Consider the following 22,383-nt stretch of genomic DNA (forward strand, 5'->3'; position numbering starts at 1 on the left):
AATCTTTATGCTTATTGCATACCAAAGACTTGATTAAAAACTTGGTGATGGGGATCAATTTCTTACATCTGATTTAACTATACATTTAATATATGCCAAAATGTAACATGAAATCTTGATAAAAACAATAATATGATATATTCGCAAGAAAAAACCCAACGCGTTCAATACTTGTGCTACTACATGCAGCCCAATCCATCAGAAGCAAGCGTTAAGCCGATAAAGTACAAATATAAGCCTAGTGTCAAAATGTCTAATTTTGGTTGCTAAGGACTGTAAACAATAAAATTGACACATATTGTCATTGTTAAACACTTAATTTACTCAGAAGTTGATTTTGAATCTAAATATCAATAGATTTGTGGCATGAAAAGTCTTAAATTATACAATTCTGAGCTTGGTAAGTATGCCATAAGGTAGCAATAAACAGTTAGGAAAAAATAATAAAATTAGCCCTTATGAATTTTACCATTCCCTTTTCATTGCTTTCTTGCAATATCAAGCTTACTGTTTGTGTCATATATGGGCATATGTATGTAATCAGAATCTTTCATAGATTTTATTTCCAGTATATAAAATGGTAAAATATAATTTCTTTTTGGTGTATCCATGGCAACAATCTGCATTTATTTGTTATAAAATATTGCAAAAAGGGGGGGAAAGATGTCACATATTTCCCCAAAATTTGACTAAAAGTAGAATTTCAATTGCTTGAAGTAATACCTTTTCTGAAACTGTGTACATATATCATTCAGCAAATCCAATGAAAATCATATGTCTTTCATCTCATTTTTTTGTAAAATTGCGTCAAAAACTTCGTGTAGAAAAAGAGTGTTTGTAAACAGTACATTAATTTCTGGACCGATGGCCGGTCTAGCTATGAAAATACGGACTGTCAAACAGAAAACAGCCCATAAAACATGTAAAAAATAATCTTGATGCTCTTATAAACTACCTTTGAAGGCTAAATTAACACTCATCTGTCTAAAAATGAATTTTATTTCACAATAACTTTCCTATTTGAAAAATCCACAGGGGCCATAATGCGAAACTAAACTCCTAACTGTGTATTGCTACCTAAAGGAGAGACAAGTTTACATGGATCATTTTTAAATTTCCGGGCACGGTTAACAATATTTCCGTAAAAATGAGGATGAGCTATCCCGTTAGAAATAAGTTTTCTACAGGTACAACCAAACTTCAAAACCAAATCTTTATATCTATGGAAAAATTTAGTAAAGGTTTTAAGTAATTTATGGTAATAATATCCCTGGTTTAATAATTTACCAGTAATACATAGGTTGCGTTCGTTTAAATCAAAAACGTCACAACAGACACGTGCATAGCGAACAAGTTGTGAAATATAAACACCGTAAGATGGTGCCAAAGGAACATCACCATCTAAAAATGGAAAATTAACAATTGGGAACGAAAAATCGTCGCTTTTGTCGTAAATTTTAGTGTGTAGTTTCCCGTTTAAAACCGAAATATCTAAATACAGGAAAGGACAGTTATTACCGAATAAATTTGATTTATTTAGAGTAAGTTCCTTGGGGTAAATTTCAGCAGTATATTGAGAAAATTCTTGATTATTTAACGAAAAAATATCAGCATGATAACGGTAAGTCTTGTTGAATTTATCAATTAAATACAATTTCAACGGATTTTTACTGAGTTTACTCATAAACTGTGATTCGTAAAAGTACAAAAACAAGTCTACTATTAAAGGGGCACAATTAGTGTCCATGGGGATACCTACAACCTGTCGATAAACTTTGAATCAGTATGGTTTCTGAGAACAACATCGGACATACTCACCATTTTGTTATTACTATCTTTAATTAGTAAATACATATATATAAAAACAAAAGGAATAAAGATTTTGATATTGTGTGGATGAAAGCAGGTGTAGGAATTTTTTCAGAGATATAAAAGAGCATAACACATGACAAGGGTAAAGTAAAATCTCTGTCCCTTCTGTGCAATAATCAGCAAAGGTGTGCATTAACTACCTCAGATATACTGCACAGTTCAAATCTATGATTACCTTTCGGGGCGGTTCCTATATTTTGAAAGGGACGTTATTCTATAAAATAATTAAAAAAAATATCACCGTTTGAAGCGAGACTAAAACCATATTGATATACTAAAACACGATACTTTGCGCCTAGACAAAATTTTTAATATAGTTAAAAAAATCATCATACTCAAATTCTTCCATAATACTGTTTACAATTAGTAACGCAACTATACGTATACCTTTAGAAAAAATATTTGTACTGAGATCTGAAAACAACTCACTTTTACCTGTATATCACGTACCTTACTTACCTTATCTTATATATATTGTAATATATGTAATTGTATATGGTGAGACTTTAATAAAATATTGAATCTATTAAATTATTATTTCACAATTATGATCTTTGAAATAACTTCTGGTTTTCTTTTATAAATATGTTTCATAATAATTGTCTTTTTAAAAAAATGATATTTACTTGAATATTTCAGAATATTATTTGCAATGATAATCTGTGATATCATTTCTACGGAAGCCGATAAGGGCCATTAAAAAAAAATTGATGTCGTAATTACGACATAGCATGTCGTAATTTCGACATAACATGTCGTTATTACGACATCGCTATGTCGTAATTTTGACATAATATGTCGTTATAACGACATCGCTATGTCGTAATTTCGACATATCATGTCGTAGTGATGTATGTCGTTTTAACGACATAGCTATGTCGTAATAACGACATCGCTATATTTAAAAGAATATGTATTATGATTGGCGAGAGACTAAATGACAAAGAAATTAACAATTAAACGTTATCATAATGTCCCCGATAATTATAAAAGCCCCCGCATGGTCAGCTATAAAAGAGGGAAGAAAGCTAGCAGAGGGAGAGTCCTCGAAATGCTGTGTGGTAGACAGTGTTATTATTCAATTATTAGCTCACTTGGTAAAACTCCAAATTTCATATTTAATGTATTCTATTGTTAAATAATGTACATGAAGCTTAATAAGTATATATTTGTTAATTGCATAGCTTTTGCTATTAAAATTCATTGGTTAAAGATATTTATTTATATTGTAAAGTTTAATATCTGCATCGTCGCAAAATCTTTGGTAACCTTCTTTGGATACCTTCAGTGAGAAACTTATATATGTTATAGATACCAATTTAGTTTAACATAGCCCATAGTGCTAGGGCTGTATAGTCAGACAAAGTTGTTTAAATTAACAAGTTACTGGTCGTAGAATAGATATGCAGTCACACATCTTGGAAGAATGAAATGTGGAATTAATAGAGGACTAAAATTGTACAACCAAGTCAAGCCAAAGTTTCCATCTCCCTTTAAATAAGCGCAAACTTATTGGCTCCTTGGTATAAGGGTGTATTGAAGTATTGATAGCTCTATTTCTACTTTCAAACGTTGGGCACGCGCGATGTTCCTACAACCCCTAGGATTTAAAACAGAATCTTCGAAATTTCATCCGCAAAACAAAATAAAAATGTTAGAAACACGAACAATATTAAAACAAATTCAATATATGTTTTGAATTATGTTTTTACAGCTCTTGATCATCTCCTATAATTAATATCTAGTATATTTGAGGATTAAAAAAAGAAAGCTATGTGAAAAAAACGGATGTCCCCATCCAATGTTACATTTATGAAAAACTGTTTTAACTCTTATGTATTTCTTATTCTCTGATCTTCTTGATTCTTGACAGGAACAACGACATGTGTCGGTTCTTTGTGGCGTTAAAGCCGTTATTTTACCAAATTTCATTTGACTTGACTGCATATTATAGTAGAAAATGAATAAAAATAGTAAGACAATAATTATATCTAACAAAAGTACAAATATTTGCCTCATGTGAGTTCAAATATTGCTGATTCAATAAAATCTTCTCTACACAGTCGTTTTTCAAACGGTAGCCATTTTGTCTAAGTTGATATTTCATTTTTCAAAGCAGTTAAGGCGTATTTTTTATAATTGATCAAAACAAAAATTAGATATACGAAGAGTAAAAAATGCCAAGATTCTTTCCTTATTAACAACATATTTGGGTCTGAAAGGAATAAAATGCTTCCATACATTACAAAACGGTAGCCAATTTTTCCAAATGTCTGAGAACGTCTAAAATCCTAAAGATGCTAATTTCCGACGTTAAATGTGCTAAAGTTTCAATTAGATGTTTATGATAATTAAAACAAATCGTGTTATGAAATTTTGAGAAAGATGTTAATGATTGCTGCCGAATTTTTTTTAGTGCATGTTGCTTAAGACTCCACCCGCGGGGAAATAGGTTCGACACAGGTTAAATTTTGCAATTTTTATTAATTGTATAGCTTTTAACGATTTGTTTAAAAGAATTTGGAAATGGGGGGAAAATCCCATTTTATAAAATAAATTGAAATTTATGTTACGGAAGTACTCCGAAATAGATCATTTAAAGTCGTCACTTCAGTTAGGTGCAATCACCAATATCAAAACACTTAATACCAGTTCACGGAATGTTTTACTTCGCGATTTGTCCTGCTATTTCGTGATGAAAGTAATGTTGTACTAGCGAAGCCGGAACTTTTCATCAATATAAACTTGTGCATGAAATGGAGGTTATTGAAAGACGAATCCCAAACAGCAACGAAAACCGTTTCATCGAATTAAAAAAAGACGGGATTATATTTTTATTTGCCGTTTTCGCGGACGACCCAGGAGTAGATGACTATATTTTAAAATGTATATATCTGAAGATGACGTGGGAAATAATTCTCAAGCCAAGGTTCAAGTAATTGAAGGGGTGTATTTTGACAACTTATGTGTCAGAGAAAATACAATTCTATTCAAATTTAACCAAGGGTAAAAACGTTCGATTTACTTGCAGAGTGTCAGATATATTTGTATTGGGGATGAATTAAGATATAGAAATTTTACAATGACAGATGATATGCAACTTGAAAGTTAAAAATCCTATGATAAAAAAAAAAATATGAAAACCGTATACATGTACTTCCGTCCCATCTTTCCTTCCTACATAACTTGCGACAGTACTGCGTTTTAAGTTGAAATAACTTAAAGGGTAAACATTATTATATCGATTTCCACAACTCGAGGTAATTTTTTGATAAAATTACATCACAATTCACCCTTATTACAAGAAGCCATGTAGTGTGTGCTTATTTTGAGGGAGATGGGATGCTTAGCTGGCAAGTTAAGCTCGCATATTCACATAGTTTTAACTACCTAATCTGTCCGTACAGTGATTTGACATACGTTTATTTAGAAACCTCAATAGTTTTTCATAAGACGATGCAAATATTAAACTTTACAATATAAATAAATATCTTTAACCAATGAATTCAAATAGCAAAAGCTATGCAATTAACAAATATATACTCATTAAGCTTCATGTAAATTATTTAACAATAAAATGCATTAAATATGAAATTTGGAGTTTTACCAAGGGAGCTAATAATTAAATAATAACACTGTCTGCAACACAGCATTTCGGGGACTCTCCCTCTGGTATCTTTCCTCCATCTTTTATAGCTGACTATGCGGGGGCTTTTCTAATTATTAGGGGCATTATGATGACGTATAGTTGTTAATATCTGTGTCCTTTAGTCTCTTGGCAATCATAATACATATTCTTTTATATATTGCGATGTCGTTATTACGACATAGCGATGTCGTTATAACGACATAGTGATGTCGTTATTACGACATGATATGTCGAAATTACGACATAGCGATGTCGTTATAACGACATGTTATGTCGAAATTACGACATAGCGATTTCGTAATTACGACATAATTTTTTTTTTACTGGCCCTTATCGGCTTCCGTACATTTGCGCTTCAAATACTATGGACATTTGCTCTTTTAATTTCGATTCACCTGTAATAAATTGACCGGACATTTGCGCTTTTTCCTTAAAGTAGTCTACCTGCAAATAAATTTAACTTAAACATGTATTTATCAAATCATTTTAGTAATACAAATGGTCTTGTCCACTATAATGAACAGTTCTACTCAACTCATCCAATTTATTTTTAAATACATATTTGAAGAGTATCATTTAACAACAGTCGGCGAATTACATTAAGATTCGTTCTTATGATGATCGGCACCCCAGTCATGCAAGAATTGAGAAAGAGAAACTTAATTATTTATTTGAAATGTTGGCGCAATACCAGTCAATACAGATAACAAGGGCTAAATTTGTTCACTCTTTGGACATCAGATATCAAGCGAAAACTTATCTGTGATGGCTATACGTGATTTAATATCTTTAAAATATTTACTTTTAGCTCTATATTATCTTTAAATATATGTCAAAGTGCTATGACATGAATGTGCTATGAAATGTGCTTTGAAGTGATTTTGATGTTTATAACCATAAAGGAAAATATGACTTTTACTCTGCCAGGTTAGAATAGTCATAAAAACCAAATATTGCAAAAGCGCAAATGTCCTATGATTTAAAGCGCAAGTGTCCAAATAAAAAAGCGCAAATGTCCTATGAAAAAGCGCAAACGTCCCGTGCCGGTAATTATAGATGATGAGAAACATTTCTTTATAAATTGTTCTCATAATTCAAATATTAGATTAACATCAGTATTTTAATTGCATTAACAGAGAAATTAATTTATATTAATTAATTAATATCTTGAGTTACTTAGTTATTGTTTTTATTTGTTTTTGTTGTTGTTATATGACACAAACTGTAAAGTTTATATGGCAATAAAACTTTGCATTGAATTGAATTATAACTAATTCTTATATAGATCTATAAATATGCTTTCACCACCGGCTTTGTTTCCAATTTTAGAATATTTGATAAGGGAGACAACAGCTTCTTCAGGAAATGGTAACCTTTTTATAGATTTAATTTCTTTGTTTTCTTCTTTCTTACATACAGAAATACAGTTTTATATTTCTCCACCACTGCCATAGCAATTAATTTGATCATTTTCAAAACAGACACGACAGTCATGACAGTAGTAGTGAATACAGTTACTATTAAATTGAAATGCGTCTATGTGTATTCAATGCTGTACTCAATAATAGATTAATCACAGTTGTGGATAAACAGCTGAATAACTGTCAATTTGGCTTCAGAGAAAACCACAGAACTGCTGACAGTATTTTCATATTAAAATCTTTAATTAATAAATATATACACAAAAATAACAAAAAAATATATGCATGCTCCATTGACTTAAGAAAGGCATTTGACTCTGTATGGAGGACAGCCCTTCTGTATATGCAAAATGGGAGTAGGAAAGTCTTTTTACAGAGTAATAAAACAACAATATTTAAAAACAAAATCCTCTTTAAAACATAAAGATCACATTTCTGACTATTTTGACATTACTAGAGGTGTGAAACAAGGGGATTCATTAAGTCCTACTTTGTTTAATATTTTTATAAATGATATCACTAAAGGTTTGGACGATGACAACTCAAGTCCACTGGAGCTTATAAATAGTAAACTAGGCTCCCTCCTGTTTGCTGATGATCTGCTTTTACTATCAGAATCTAAGGAGGGTCTCCAAAATAGTCTAAATAAAGTTTCCATGTTTTGTGAAAACTGGCAGCTTTCTCTAAACATAAATAAAACAAAAAGTATGGTCTTTTCAACAACAAAGCAAAAGCCTGAAACATCTATACTTGTATATAAAAACAAAAAAATAGAGAATGTTTCAGAATATCCTTACTTGGGTCTGCTGATTAAATCAAATGGTAATCTTAGTCATAGTACAGCTGAATTAACAAAAAAGGCAAAAAAGGTTTTGTTCTCTATTAAAACATATACTAATTCTCTTGGCAGCCTTCCTATCAGAGTGTCAAATAACTTATTTGACACCTTAGTGAGACCTATATTGACTTATAATTCTGAAATAACATATTTGGACTCATACATGTATATAACATATTTCAAAGCTAAAAAAAGAGCTTTGGTTTCTGGAAAAATTGTGGACCCATTTAATTTTATTGACAAGACTCCAATAGAAAACTTGCATCTTGGGTATTGCAAGTTTACCCTTGGCACTAACAAGAGTGCCTCAAATTTTGGTACAAGGAACGAATTGGGAAGACTGCCTATTGAATGTCATATAAAAACCCAAACTATTATGTATTTAGCAAGGCTTTTCACCTCAAATTTGAATCCCTTATTACATGAATCTTTTCAATTAACTAAAACTTTGGATTCTAGTGGCACCTATTCATGGTTCACTTTTGCAAAAGATATTCTTTCTGAATCTAACATTGATATAGATAGACTAAAAACCTGTGATAATTTAAAACAATTAAAAAATATTAAAAGCTATATTAAACCCCAAATAAACTCATACTACAACAACCTGTTGATAAATAAGTTAACATCTATTGATGATAAAAGTAAATTAAATTTTTATAAAGCACTTGAGCCAAATCTATTGATCAAACCTTACCTCTCTAACCCAAACTTTGAATTTAGAAAATTAATTACAAAACTTAGAATCAGTGACCATTCATTATTAATTGAAAAAGGGAGGCATTTTAAAATTCCTCGCGAAGAGAGACTTTGCAAAAAATGTAAAGTACTAGATGATGAGAAACATTTCCTAATAAATTGTTCTCATAATTCAAATATTAGATTAACATATTTTGATTGCATTAATAGAGAAAGTAATTTATTTGCTAATCTCACTGACAATGACAAAGTTATATATATACTTAACCCATCAACACCAACACAAGTGAATAAACTAGGATCCTTTATAAAAAAGTCAATGGAACTGAGGACAGGGGACCCTTTAATATTTACCTGAATTTGTGTATATATATTGAGTTACTTAGTTATTGTCTTTATTTGTTTTTGTTGTTGTTATATGTCACAAACTGTAAAGTTTATATGGCAATAAAACTTTGAATTGAATTGAATTGAATTGTTAACTAATGACTGAGTAATGTGCACTGGAAAGTGAAATAAATTTAAAGATTTATAATCATTTACAATCACACACTCAGCCATGTGATAGGTTATAGTTATCGACCAAGCAAGTCGGTATATGGGATTTAATCTGCACGGCTCGTGTGACCCTAATTAACCCGAACGACGTAGGAGTTCGGGTTAAAGAATAAAGGGTCACACGAGCCGTACAAATTAAATCCAATATACCGATTTGATTGGCTAATATTAACACATGAAGCAATCAATTTACGTGAACGTTTTAGAAATGTGGACGATATTCCGCAATCCACGGATCCTAGGAAAGTTTCTTGTAAGGTAAAGAAAAGGGGGAAATGCGACTTTGGTAAGTTTTGAATTAATAACTTTTTTTTTTATTTAGACATTCTTAAATTGCGATTTAATAATAGTTTTTTTTTATCGTTCCTGTTAAATATATTCACACTTTTTTTTTTTATAAGTGACGATTAAGTCTTTGCCAAAATTTAGTACAGGGGCAGATGCAGCCATTTTAAAAGGGGGTCCCAACCCAGAGTAAAGGCGGTTCCAACTTTATGATCCCGTTCAAATGCATTGATCGTCCAAAAATAAGGGGAGGTTCCAATCCCCCGGACCCCTCCTCCTTCCCCCGAAACTCAATCTGTAAAGCAAAATTATATCCGGGTGAAATTTGACCCGGTGGAAAAAATGTGACAGGAGTTGTTGTTATTTTTTTTAACCGGATGAAAATATTTCCCTATTTTTCACCAGTTTACTATTTTCAAATGAATATCGTTCATTTTTTAACGCCACCGGGGTATTTGCAAAAAGGATATGCCTTTTTTACCCTCTCTCACTGGTATTAAAGAGATAATCATTATCTTAACTGCAATTAAATCTTTAGAGTCATTTTTCTCAAATGTAGCATGTTTTTGTCAATAGTTACTCAGCTGCAAGATTTTTCTATCATATTTGAATCGTAACGGTGCACTGGAATTGTCTAAATCAGTTCTTGGGTAGAACTGTTCTAGCTAGAACTGTCTAAAAGGTGTCAGGATTACAATTCTACATACTGTCCTAGAATTCTCCTGACAGATTCTGACAGATTTGATGAGAGGTTATAAGTTATATCTACTGTACTTGTCCTTTCTTGTTGCACGAAGTTATTTCATATAGTTCAGCGTATTTCACTGGGGTAAAGCTGATGACCGTAACTGCATTCACGGTCATCCCAAGATGTCGGATTAAAAATTAGGTCAGTATTTTTATTGTCTGTTTAAGTGTTTCTAAAGCATTTTCTTTACAAAGCATACATTGGTACGATGTAAATGTATAAAAGAATCACACGGAAATCACATATTACTACCGAGAAATTTGTATGAAACAGTAAATTGGATTTGAAAAAATCGCTAAGATGACCGTAAATTGTAGGTAAAATATTTTCAAGATGACCGTAACATAAAACAAGGATGTCCGTGATTGGTAAAAAGTTGACCGTAATTTGTAAAGGATGACCGTAACTAATTTATAAAGGATGACAATCGATTCGAACAGATATCCGTATTTTTATTACCTTTTTTGTATCAAATAATTAATTGTGTTGGTATAAAACGTATTTATAATACTGTAACATAAATTAGTTTTTTTCCTTTGATGTTTTTATGAAATAATTTGCTTAAAAAGTGTGGTGAGGCAAAACCATGGTATATTATATGCAAATTAATGTTGTACCATACTTTTCTAATTAAATATGCAACTCAACTAGAATTCAAAGGGAAAAGGCGGAGCTTCAGGCATGGTATAACATATTCATGTTCATGTTATTCCATGGCTGAAGCTCCACCTTTTTTTTTTTTAATGTATCCGCCTCTTAAATATTTAGAAACTGTAAAACGTAATAAAAGGTCAAGATCTTCATTTGTTTTCATTTCATAACAAAAAGCAATAAATTATGTGTACCCAAATCTTAAGAAACCTTTTTCAAACTATATAGGATTGTTACGAATTCCCCTAATTTTGGAAACAATTACTAAATGTTTCTTCTTTAAGTTGTGAAAAAAATGAAATTTGAAACTATCATTTCCTTTGCGAAGATCCGATTAAATTTCTATTTTAAAAAGGGGGTACCTATAGAAAAAGGAATAAATATCGGCTACAAATATCTGTGAAAAAACATGATTTTTTTTGCGATCAATTAGGGGAACGTACACTATCTACGCTCCCTGGATCCGCTACTGTTTAAATACAGTGTTTTATCGTTAAAATTGTGTTTTAATAAATAAGCTAATAATCGAATTAATAAAATAACGGAAGAGAGCAGTTTGTACGAAAACTAGAAATGTATAAATATGCATTTTTCAATGAGATGAAAATTCTGTAAAATATGATTTATTTGTATGATACTTGAAAAAAAAACCCAATTCTTACCGTCATTAGAATAATTATTTAATCCTTGTCCGACGCTGGAATCCGATATTTTTGTTTACATCAGTCTGATGACATTAGGAAGTTACTTGCGCAAACAACCATACACGGGGCGCAAAACTAAATAAAAATCGGGAAAATCTAACATTTTCTTTCCTTTTTGCAAATTCAGGGGTTCTATTACATGAAATACACAGAATATCATACACGAGGCGCAAAAGTGACTTGCGCGAGCTTCCATTCCATTGGATAAAACTGTAACGTGATCAATTTCCAGTCTTGAAGCTGTCAATCATTTTATTTATATTACAAATTTTATATACCATGTGTCTTACTCATTAACATATTTGAACAAACTCATCCTTCGGATTCGTTTGTTTAAATATGTTAACTCGTAATAAACATGGTATATATAGTACTTATCCTATAGGTAGAAGAAAATAAGACTTGCTTCAAAAACATAGTTCACCAACTGTATTAAATCGTATCTGAATGAAAGAGGAATCTTGCTAGCTTTGAACATGAGCTATCTTGTAGACAATGTGCTTACTATGTAAACATTTTAACCTGCCTGTAACTTATAACCCAAGAAAACAGGTGTATATATGTTGCACCTGCTTTGCACGATAGTGTTGGATATATATTATTGGAGGGCACCTTTTAAATATACAAGGGGGTTGGATTGTTCAAAAAAATTTAAATTTCTAATTCTATCCGATGTACAATGTATATAGTACTGTAAAAAATCTAAATTATTCAAGTGAAAACCAAATTATAAATTTAGAAGAACTAACTATATCATTCAAAAGATGTTCCTCCAATTTTAAAGTCAGTGCCGATTATGTCCAAGAAGGGTGTCCAACGGAATCAAAAATGAACTTTATTAGGTCGTTATTTTTCTCGTTTGAATTTATTTTACATTGTTATTTAGGGGGCCTTATATACTGACTATGCGGTATGTACTTTGCTCATTGTTGAAGACCGTCCGGTGACCTATAGTTATTGATTTCTGTGTCATTTTGGTCTCCAGTGGAGAATTGTCTTTTGCAGAGTTGTCTAATTGGCAATTATACCACATCTTTTTTATATTTATGACTTTTGCCAAATATTCAAGCAAAACTAAAAGAGATAGGGCGATACGAAGACTTCATTTCAGTATTGAATTCTTATCTAATGGAATATTTACTGAACATATTGCTTTTCATTTGTTACGGAATGTTTAATCTCAGTCAAACCAACTGAATGCCGAATAAATTTTGCAGTTCCATCGGATCGATCCGGTGTTGTCAATGGACTGTTTGTATATTTCAAGGCAGATGTTAAGATTTTAATCTGATTCCGCTGGATAATCTTATGCTTAATCAACGGTTTTTTTCTACAACTTATCGTCGCATCGCTGTCAATTTGTTTTATTTTCTTCCCTTCACAGTTTGGAGTTATACAAGGAGATAACATAAGTCCTAACCTGTTTAAGATTTTCATCAATGACCTTCCCAACTATTTGGAAAAATCATTATCTCTAGACCATGTAAATATTAATAGGCATATTATCTCTAAATCCTTAAAAACTAGTACTGTATGCATGTTTTTGAGCATGCTATTAAGCTTATTCTCTATATGGAAGTGAAATTTGGAGCTCATTCAATCCCTGGATAGAAAAATTTAGATATGGAAACCAACTAATTTGCATGGATAAAATGTATTCAAATTTAACTTGTGGAAAGCTTCACAGTAAATTTTGTAAATTCATTCTGGTCGGCAAATTAAAAACACAAAATGTGCAGCCTTATTTTAACTTTGTTGGTTTCCACTGTATTTTTAATTAATGAGGTCTATTTTGAATTATTGGCTTAGACTAAAAATTAAGAATAATTTCCTTTATAACAAGATGCATACCAGCATTCAAATCTCTATATTATCAGTATAAGTTTTCATGGTATAGCTTTCTCCAACACATTTAAAAAACTCTTCCTGGTTTTGCAAATTTAAATGATGGGGAAAATATTTCAAATAATACCATCAGGAAAATATTGAAAGAGACGTGCATACAAATTTTGGAAGGATCAACTGACCAAGAAACAGAAGGAGAGCTCCGCACTTATGTGACAGTTAAGGATAATTATGGTTTCGAAAAGTATCAATATAAATATCATAACAAAATTCTAGCGTAGGAGATCATTAACAAAATTGAGGGTGTCATCTCACCATTTGCAGATTAAAATAGAACGATACCAGGGTACTCCTCCAAACCTTAGACCGTATGTCAGCAATATAACTCTGGTAATATTGAAAATGAAGTTCATTTTCTCTTTTATTGCACAAAATCTAACGAAGACAGACACTATTTATATCACAGCTGAATCATGTTCCAAGAGAAATTGCTACGGCTGCTGTCTTGTGAGAACTCAACTGTATGAAAAGAGTTGTGTATATTCCTGGTTAAACACTGCAAAAAGCAGATTTATATTCCATGTTTCGCAAAATTAGTTATTGTTGTTATTTAAAAAAAAAAATGTTAAGTGACAGGATTTAGTTTCTATATTTATTTTTGTTCATCTGCTTCTGACACGAGGGGGATTGCTGTTATTGCATATCGCAATCAACAGTATATCCTACAGCACCGTCCCTTGAATTGGTGTCTCCTATACAGATGAACAAATTTATTGTCATTTGTCTATTTTAATATCTGTCACGTCATATAATTTTCAATGTTTGTTGCATATACTTTCATTATTGGTAATTGTATAAATGCCCGCTTTGAGACCCTGATTGGAAAAATAAAATATTTGATTTGTATTCAAATTTTAACGTTGTTATCAATAAATAATTTAATTTTAGATGTAACGCGTCTTCTGATTGGCTGATGTTATTTTGTAATGAGCCCATAGACATAATTTAGTCACGTGACCGTGACGTCATCGACGTTTTTTCATGGTTTAAAATGGAATTTAGAATTAAATTATAAGAAATGGCTGTAATATTTTGTCTGTCTATTCGAAATGACATTAAAAAAAATGTGATGCACACTGTTAAATAACCCGCTACGCGCGTTATTCAGTGTGCACCAACTTTTTTTTTATCTTATTTCTTCATAGACAGAAAAAATATTACAGTCATTCCTTAAATATTTAATCATTTACGAGAAATATGAAATTTACTATCATTGTCATAAACTCTAAATACGGCAAATAGTTGAAAAGAAATTGATAAAACATATGTATAACCGCTGAACCCCTATTGAGACAAACTCGACAAACAGTTATGAATACAAATATGAATATTTCTTAGAATTGACGGTCATCCTTTAAAAGTTACGGTCATCCTTAACAATTTACGGTCATCTTTTAACAAATTACGGTCAGCCTTGTTATGAATCGCTAATCCTGTTACGGTCATCTCTATTACGATTTACGGTCATCCTAGCGAATTTTTCAAACCCAAATTTCCGTTTTATACACGTTCCTCGGTAGAGATTTGTGACTTCCATGTGAATCTTTTATAAATTTACATCGTATCAAAGTATGCTTTGTAAGGAAAATGATGTAGAAACACCTTAACAGACTATAAAAATACTGACCTAATTTTTCATCCGACATCTTGGGATGACCGTGAATGCAGTTACGGTCATCAGCTTTACCTCAGTGGTATTTGATGTCACAAAGCCGTGATACGCAGTTGTATTTAGAGCAGAGAAGAGGGATAGTTGAACGACCGATAAGCATAGGGAGTTATAATATGCATTTCGTTTCATTATCATGATATATTTCATTATTTTTTTTATTTCATTTCGTTTTGTTTTCTTCCGTTCAATTGCTCTCTTGATTTTTTTAAAGAGACAAAGGCAATTATGTTCCATGGAATGAATGAATTGCATAACAATAGACAAAACGTATTATTTCTCTCTTTGACAAGTTGAAAACGAAAGTCGAATGCTGAAGCTTGTGAACAATATCTGGGCATTCAAAATATGTAATATATATAAGAGCTTACTTATAATTTGAGAACAAGATTTCAACGAGATTGAACCACCCAAAAAGGGAGGATAACTCCATAAGATTTCCGATATATAAATAAGACTCATCCTGAGAAAAAAAATGTACTAATCTCTTCCTCCCTCCCCTAAATTTATATTTTGCATTATTCAACCAAAGAAAATGTCAATGCAAATACATTCCAACAAAAATAACATACAATAAGAATTTGATACTTCCTTAATAAAAAAAAATGCAACCCCAAAAATAACAAAATAAAAAAAATCACACCTCCAAAACCTATTATCCGACGCACTTTTGATAACTTGTGGTTATTCCTCATTTCTACCCATTGTTGCTTTGTAATAGGTCGACCAATAATCACATGTTAAGCTCACCTATTGAAGGGTTGTTTCAGCGTAATTTACTTAATATTGCATTCATGAAATATTTGTCACTGCCTGGACTTAAACCGACCAATTATCACATATAACTCGTCGATCTTTGGTATTACCTGAAGATATTTATAGTCGAAAAACAGACCATGAAATTCCTCTGTGGCTTACTGAGGCAACGACCCTTAACCTTCGAAGAAAAGGGGAAACAGGAATTGTTTCATTTCACACTCGTTTTCTGCGATCATAAGATCACATTACTTTTTTTCCGAAGATTTATTTTACTTTTAAAACGTGCAACATCCTTGTCGATTATATAAATTATCCACGTTATCAATTTGATGATCGCATACTCATTTAGGAAAAGAAATTATTGTGAATATTGTTTTTAATTTAGAGTATCATACTTCAATAATGGTGAAAAGCATGCTGGACATTTCCCGCGCAAATGTGTGTGATCAAGGTTAACGTAAGTGACGTATTTTTCTTTATTTTAATAAATTAAAAGAGTGTTTTAGTTGCAATATATGCTTATCTTTAACGATACGTTTGATTAAGAAATTTCTGTTTTACCGGATAAAACAAGGCTCTTTATGTGTTATCATGCAAATGTGATACATACTCCCTTTACGTTCGTTCGTACCTTTCGTCAAAATGTAAGAAAGCTCTGTTAATTACATGTATTTCAGAGCAGTGGTGGATCCAGAAGGGGGGGTTCTGGGGGTTGAAACCCCCCTTTTTTGGACGATCAATACATTTGAATTGGGACATGTAGTTGGACACTCCCCCTTTTTGTCCTGGGTTAGGAACCCCTTTTTTAAGATGGCTGGATCCCCGCCACTGCAGGGGATAAATACAATTATGAAATTCCGAGGAATAATACAAATTTACTCTTGAACTAATTCCACGTGTTACTTAGTAATTGTAAATTCGTAGTTACCCCAACGCATTGATAATTTAGTCTTATATGCATTTTTTTAATAGTGTTATTGTCATTGAACTAGCTGTCAGTTGCTGCGAATACTCTCAAATCTGTACTGTGTGTTTGTTACATGTATTTCTATATGTATCCATCTGCTGACGTTTTCAACTGCTTTTATAGTTCGATCTTACTGTTGTACTGGTACACCACTGTCCCAGATTAGGGGGAGGACTGGTATCCCGCTGATAATTATGTTTAACCCCGCATTATTCTGTATGAATAAGCCTGTCAGTCAGTTGTTGTCTATTGTTGCTATGTTACTTATTTTTTGTATTTCGTTTATTTTTTTGTACATAAATTAGGCCGTTTGTTTTCTCGTTTGAATTGTTTTACATTTGTCATTTCGATTTTTTTTTATAGCTGACTATGCGGTTTGGGGTTGCTCATTGTTGGAGGCCGTACGGTGACATAAAGTTGTCAATTTCTGTGTCATTTGGTTTCTTGTGAAGAGTTAATTGGTCTTATTGGCAATCAAACCACGTCTTCCTTTTTTATACTGTGATCGATTGACCCATTTCTCAGGGCATTATTACAGTTTGTATTTAGGAAATGACTATGCAAATGTATTCTGACGTCAGGAATCTAGAGGTTCCATTCTGTTAAATGTTTCTGTTTTTATTAATCCCTTAAACTATGATGATGTGGTTCCCGCGTGCCATACTTATAAACAACTGTCACTTTGCACCGAAGGGATAAACAAATTGGTCGATTTCATTTTGCAATAATTAGTGTACATTTAATATACTACATGTATAAAGACTGCTTATTGTATCGCAATACATCATGTACTTCTTGGTTAGCCTGGAATACATTTGTTAAAGATGTACTGATTATAAATTTGGGAAGGTTACTTGAAAATTTTCTACTCATTTGTGATAATTTATTTTCCTTTTAATAATACGAAACGATAAGCGAGGCCTCGTTGTGATAATATCTATCGATTCGTTGCTGTCTGTACACATGCTATCAGCCACTGCATTTCATTTTTGATAATTACAGGTATTGGCACCTCCACAAACAACAACTGCACGCATAGTGGAATGGAATGTCTTCAGCTTATTTGAAAGGTAAGTTAAAGACGAAATTATGGTTGATTAAAAGTAAACGAGAACTGGATAAGTCAGTACAGTTTGTATGGGTCTCGAAAACTTCTTAATATATATATAATATAAAAGTGTTTGTCATTGTATGATATACTTTTTCAAGTGCTTTTGCGACGTAAAACTTCAATTACATGTTGTGATTTAACGACATTTTACGTATGCATTCGTCTTTTAAATAAATAAGCTTGTAGATAAGTTTGTAAATATAAAATCTGTGGATAAGATATCACGGGCCATTATCTATATCTCCCATTAACACGATTAAGGTGAACACGTTTATGTAAGTTTTGTTCAATATCTTCAAAACTGAAAATGTATTTCATAATTATGTATCTCGAAATGTGACTGTTTTTATTGAAATATTGCGAACGTATTTTTCTGTTTTATTTTGATACGCATACATCATTTACTGTGGAAAGTTAGTTGACTATCAAGAGTCCCCCTGTTCTCAGTTCTAATGCCTGTTTAAAATAGGACCCTAATTTTTCTACTTCTTTTGAGGTTGATGAACAAAGGAGATATTTATTTATTTTTTTCATGTTCTTGCCAGGACGTAAAATCTGACATATGTTGAATTACATTTCCTTTAAAGTTATCTCTTAGTTTAGCAATTATTTGGCTTTATAAAATAAAATGGGTTTCATCCTCCATTGTATTTACAGGATGTGCATAGTCTTTTTTCTCCAGGTTTTTCAAATGTCTTCCTTTTTCTATCATTAAATTATGATCGCTTATTCTCATTTTTGTTATGTTACTTCTCTTTTCAAAATATTTATAGTTTAAGTAGTTTTCCATTTCGAAATTTTGCTTTAAACTTTTATATAAGTACAATTTACTTATATGTTATTACTCGATGAAAAATATTTTCTTAATTCTGCCGATACTTGAAACATAGTAGTTTTGAAACAGCACTTTTGACATTTCCTGTCCGTCCGTCCGTCCGTCTGTCGTTTTATCATGACACGTTACAGATCAAGTTCGAATTAGTTTCGGTCAGATGATTTTGTCCACAGTTATGGTCCTTGGACTGAGAAAATTCATTTTAATAATCAGATTCACGAACCTTTTTTTGTCATGCTTAAAGATATTGACTTGATATTTGTGATTTGGTTCACACCATGGCAAGTTATAGATCAAGTTAGAATTTTGTTGAATGCATTTTTAACCGGTAGAAGACTATGTATTGAAGTTGCAATGCGAAACTCACAGAATGATTGTTATGTATACAAAAATGTAAACAGTTTAAATGAGTATTGTCTAAATAAGAAGTACAAATACGTCAACATGGTCGAAATCGTCAGTTCAATCCATATAAAAGAGTTTGCACGTTTTTGTATTTATAACACAAAAATTCATAGGAAATATGTTCCGCCGGAACTAATATCACAGGAAACATGTTCCAGCACTGTAAAACTTGTTACGGAACTATTTTTTTTTTACCAAATATGAAATAAGTTCCGGAACAAATATCATAGCTCCATGATTTTTTTCCAGTTAATATTAAAATTTTTAAATAAGTTCCTGTGATATTAATTTTAGACCAATATGTACATATTTCAAAGAAATCAATGAATAAGTTCTCCTCAAACCTATTTTCACTGAAATAAGTACCTTTGCAACATTTTGCACAGCGAAACATTTTCTGGTTACACTTAAATTTTAATGCAAGCTAAATGTTGTACTGAGTGTGCTGGCATGGGATACATGTGCAATTGTAGGCATGACTGTAAAGTTCTACAGGGTAACAAGATAATGTGTATGTATGGTTTATGTGTTTCTCCTTGGTTCCTGTTAACTGCCATGGCCCTGTGTTCTAGTCATACATGTACTTGTCATGTAACAGTTTCAAAAGAGTGTGTCTTGTGGAAAAAATGATCAGTCATTTTGACCTTTTCAAATTAGTTAATATGTTCATCTTTCAATACTTCAATTTTTTACGAAAGAATTTTCTTATTTTACTCTTTTCTGGCTCAAAAGTGGGACTGTCATTTTGATATTTTTTACGTATATAGTTAAACACTTGCTATAGTCCACAAGATCCTAATTGGATGTTCTACATTTTTATGCCCCACCTATGTAATAGAGGGGCATTATGTTTTCTGGTCTGTGCCTCCGTTCGACTGTTCGTTCGTCCATTCGTTCGTCGCGCTTCAGGTTAAAGTTTTTGGTCGAGGTAGTTTTTGATGAAGTTGAAGTCCAATCAATTTGAAACTTAGTACAGATGTTCCCTATCATATGATCTTTCTAATTTTAATGTCAAATTAAAGAATTGACCCCAATTTCATGGTCCACTGAACAAAGAAAAAGATAATGTAATGCTCAGGTTAAAGTTTTTGGTCAAGGTAGTTTTTGATGAAGTTGAAGTCCAATCAACTTGAAACTTAGTACACATGTTCCCTATGATATGATCTTTCTAATTTTAATGTCAAATTAAAGTATTGACCCCAATTTCATGGTCCACTGAACAAAGACAAAGATAGTGTGAAGCTCAGGTTAAAGTTTTTGGTCAAGGTAGTTTTTGATGAAGTTGAAGTCCAATCAACTTGAAACTTAGTACACATGTTACCTCTGATATGATCTTTCTGATTTTAATGCCAAATTAAAGTATTGACCCCAATTTTACGATCCAGTGAACATGTAAAATGATAGTGCGAGTGGGGCATCCGTGTACTATGGACACATTCTTGTTTTTATTTATTATATTATCAATATGATATACTTATTTTTATAATGCACTTGAATGATAACTTTAATCCTGATTTTCTTGATAGAGGGTTACTGCTCACAAGGAAGCTATTAAACCAAGAGTTCCAAATGGTGAAGTTGAAATCATCCCTTCGTAAATTTTACGGACGCCATCACGAGTTGGTTGACCGTTATGGAATAACCGTTTCACAAATGATATCGGATATGTTCCTTACGTCGTAACTACAATCCCCTTCCCTTTCATGAATTTGACCTACCGAATTAGACTATTTACAGGATTTGTAATCACATAAGCAACACGACGGGTGCCGCATGTGGAGCAGGATCTGCTTACCCTTCCGGAGCACCTGAGATCACCCCTAGTTTTTGGTGGGGTTCGTGTTGTTTATTCTTTAGTTTTCTATGTTGTGTCATGTGTACTATTGTTTTTCTGTTTGTCTTTTTCATTTTTAGCCATGGCGTTGTCAGTTTGTTTTAGATTTACGAGTTTGACTGTCCCTTTGCTGTCTTTCGTCCCTCTTTTAAACTCTCTGATGAAAAATGTTCAGTATATAAAATACCTGTTTAACCAGTGGAACATATTTCACAGACTAGGAACTAATTTTACCAGGTGAGGAACAAATTTCACAAACCCAAAACCTATTTCACCAGGTAAAGGAACAAATTTCATAAACCTGGAACATATTTCACTAGGTACATGTAAGTAACAAATTTCAACAACCCGGTACTTATTTTATAGATATGGAACAAATTATATTGAAATTATCTATGAAAAAGTTCTCCTAGATCATATTTCCTGTGATATTAGTTCCACTGGAACTTTTTCACAGGAACAAATTTTGGCTCACATATTCACCACTATTAAATAACACAAAACTGTCAGCAGCAAGAATTAAATCTTTAACTAAGTATTCTTACGTGGGACAGAAATCGCCTGTCAAATTCTAAAAGTAATGGACCTATTTTTGCGAAAAGTTTAATGACAGAAATCAGCGGTTGACGCCTTTTGTGAAGTAATTTTATCATTATCATTTAGTTATGACTTTTATCATATTTTGTGTTTTAAACTTTAATTGTTTAAAGATTTTATACACAACAGATACAGAAAACAGATAAATTACCAGAGATATCAGCAAGAAAATAAAAGATCCACGTAAGAGTAACTGTGACCGAAATGACCAGTCTATTCAATGGAGTAATTTTCCTTCAATCTCAGTATTTTACAATTGTTTGTTTTTTTCGGCAATAATCTTGAAAAAAATAAAGCTAAAGGGAAACTTAAAATAGAACTAATGAAAAGTTCACAAATAAGTCAACATGGCTGAAATCGGTAGCCATATAGCCCCTTCGATGTTTTTGAAAACAGTTAGAAAAATAAAATCCACAAAAAATACATTACTCTGACTAGTTTTCGACCCCTTACATAAGTTATTACCCTTAATACTGATTTGTAATCGTAAATAAAAGCAAAAATGAATTAAAAAAAAACCAATGATACCTAGATCTACAAATTGGTCAATCTGATCAGCAGTGTCGAACTACACGAGTCGTTTCCCGACAGTTTTAAACAACTTTTTATTATTTACCTTTTGAAAAACTTCAATGGATAGAAATACACTCAGTCCACAAATTTCTACAGATTTGAAAGGGGAAAAAAATAAGAGGGAATCGTATGTATGTCATCAAAATGCACTATTTGAACGGGGGGAAATGAGAAAAAAAAGTTTGTATGATGCGATACCTTCTTCGATCCATAAAACACAAAATCAACTTTCACAATGAAATTTAGAAATCAATGTTAGAAGTTGCATTTCTTTAAGGAATGACTGTAATATTTTTTCTGTCC

The 22,383-nt window shown here is 31.9% G+C and overlaps 1 protein-coding gene across 7 annotated transcripts in view; it reads left to right on the forward strand.

Annotated features, from left to right (window-relative positions):
- The window catches only part of LOC134681013 (2'-5'-oligoadenylate synthase 3-like), a 50,794-nt gene that overhangs the window by 9,885 nt on the left and 18,526 nt on the right, over window positions 1–22,383 (forward strand). Inside the window, exons 2-4 of one of the 7 annotated variants that reach the window (XM_063540368.1) lie at window positions 16,144–16,215; window positions 17,728–17,795; window positions 21,637–21,690. The gene's annotated coding sequence lies outside the window, so the exon portion shown is untranslated. Of the gene's footprint in view, window positions 1–6,870; window positions 6,890–16,143; window positions 16,216–17,727; window positions 17,796–18,082; window positions 18,112–21,636; window positions 21,691–22,149; window positions 22,212–22,383 lie in introns of those variants that run through there. The other 6 variants (XM_063540370.1, XM_063540365.1, XM_063540367.1 and 3 more) reach the window with 6 other exon arrangements.

This window comes from Mytilus trossulus, chromosome 8, assembly GCF_036588685.1.
Source record: "Mytilus trossulus isolate FHL-02 chromosome 8, PNRI_Mtr1.1.1.hap1, whole genome shotgun sequence".
Taxonomy (NCBI): Eukaryota; Metazoa; Mollusca; class Bivalvia; order Mytilida; family Mytilidae; genus Mytilus; species Mytilus trossulus.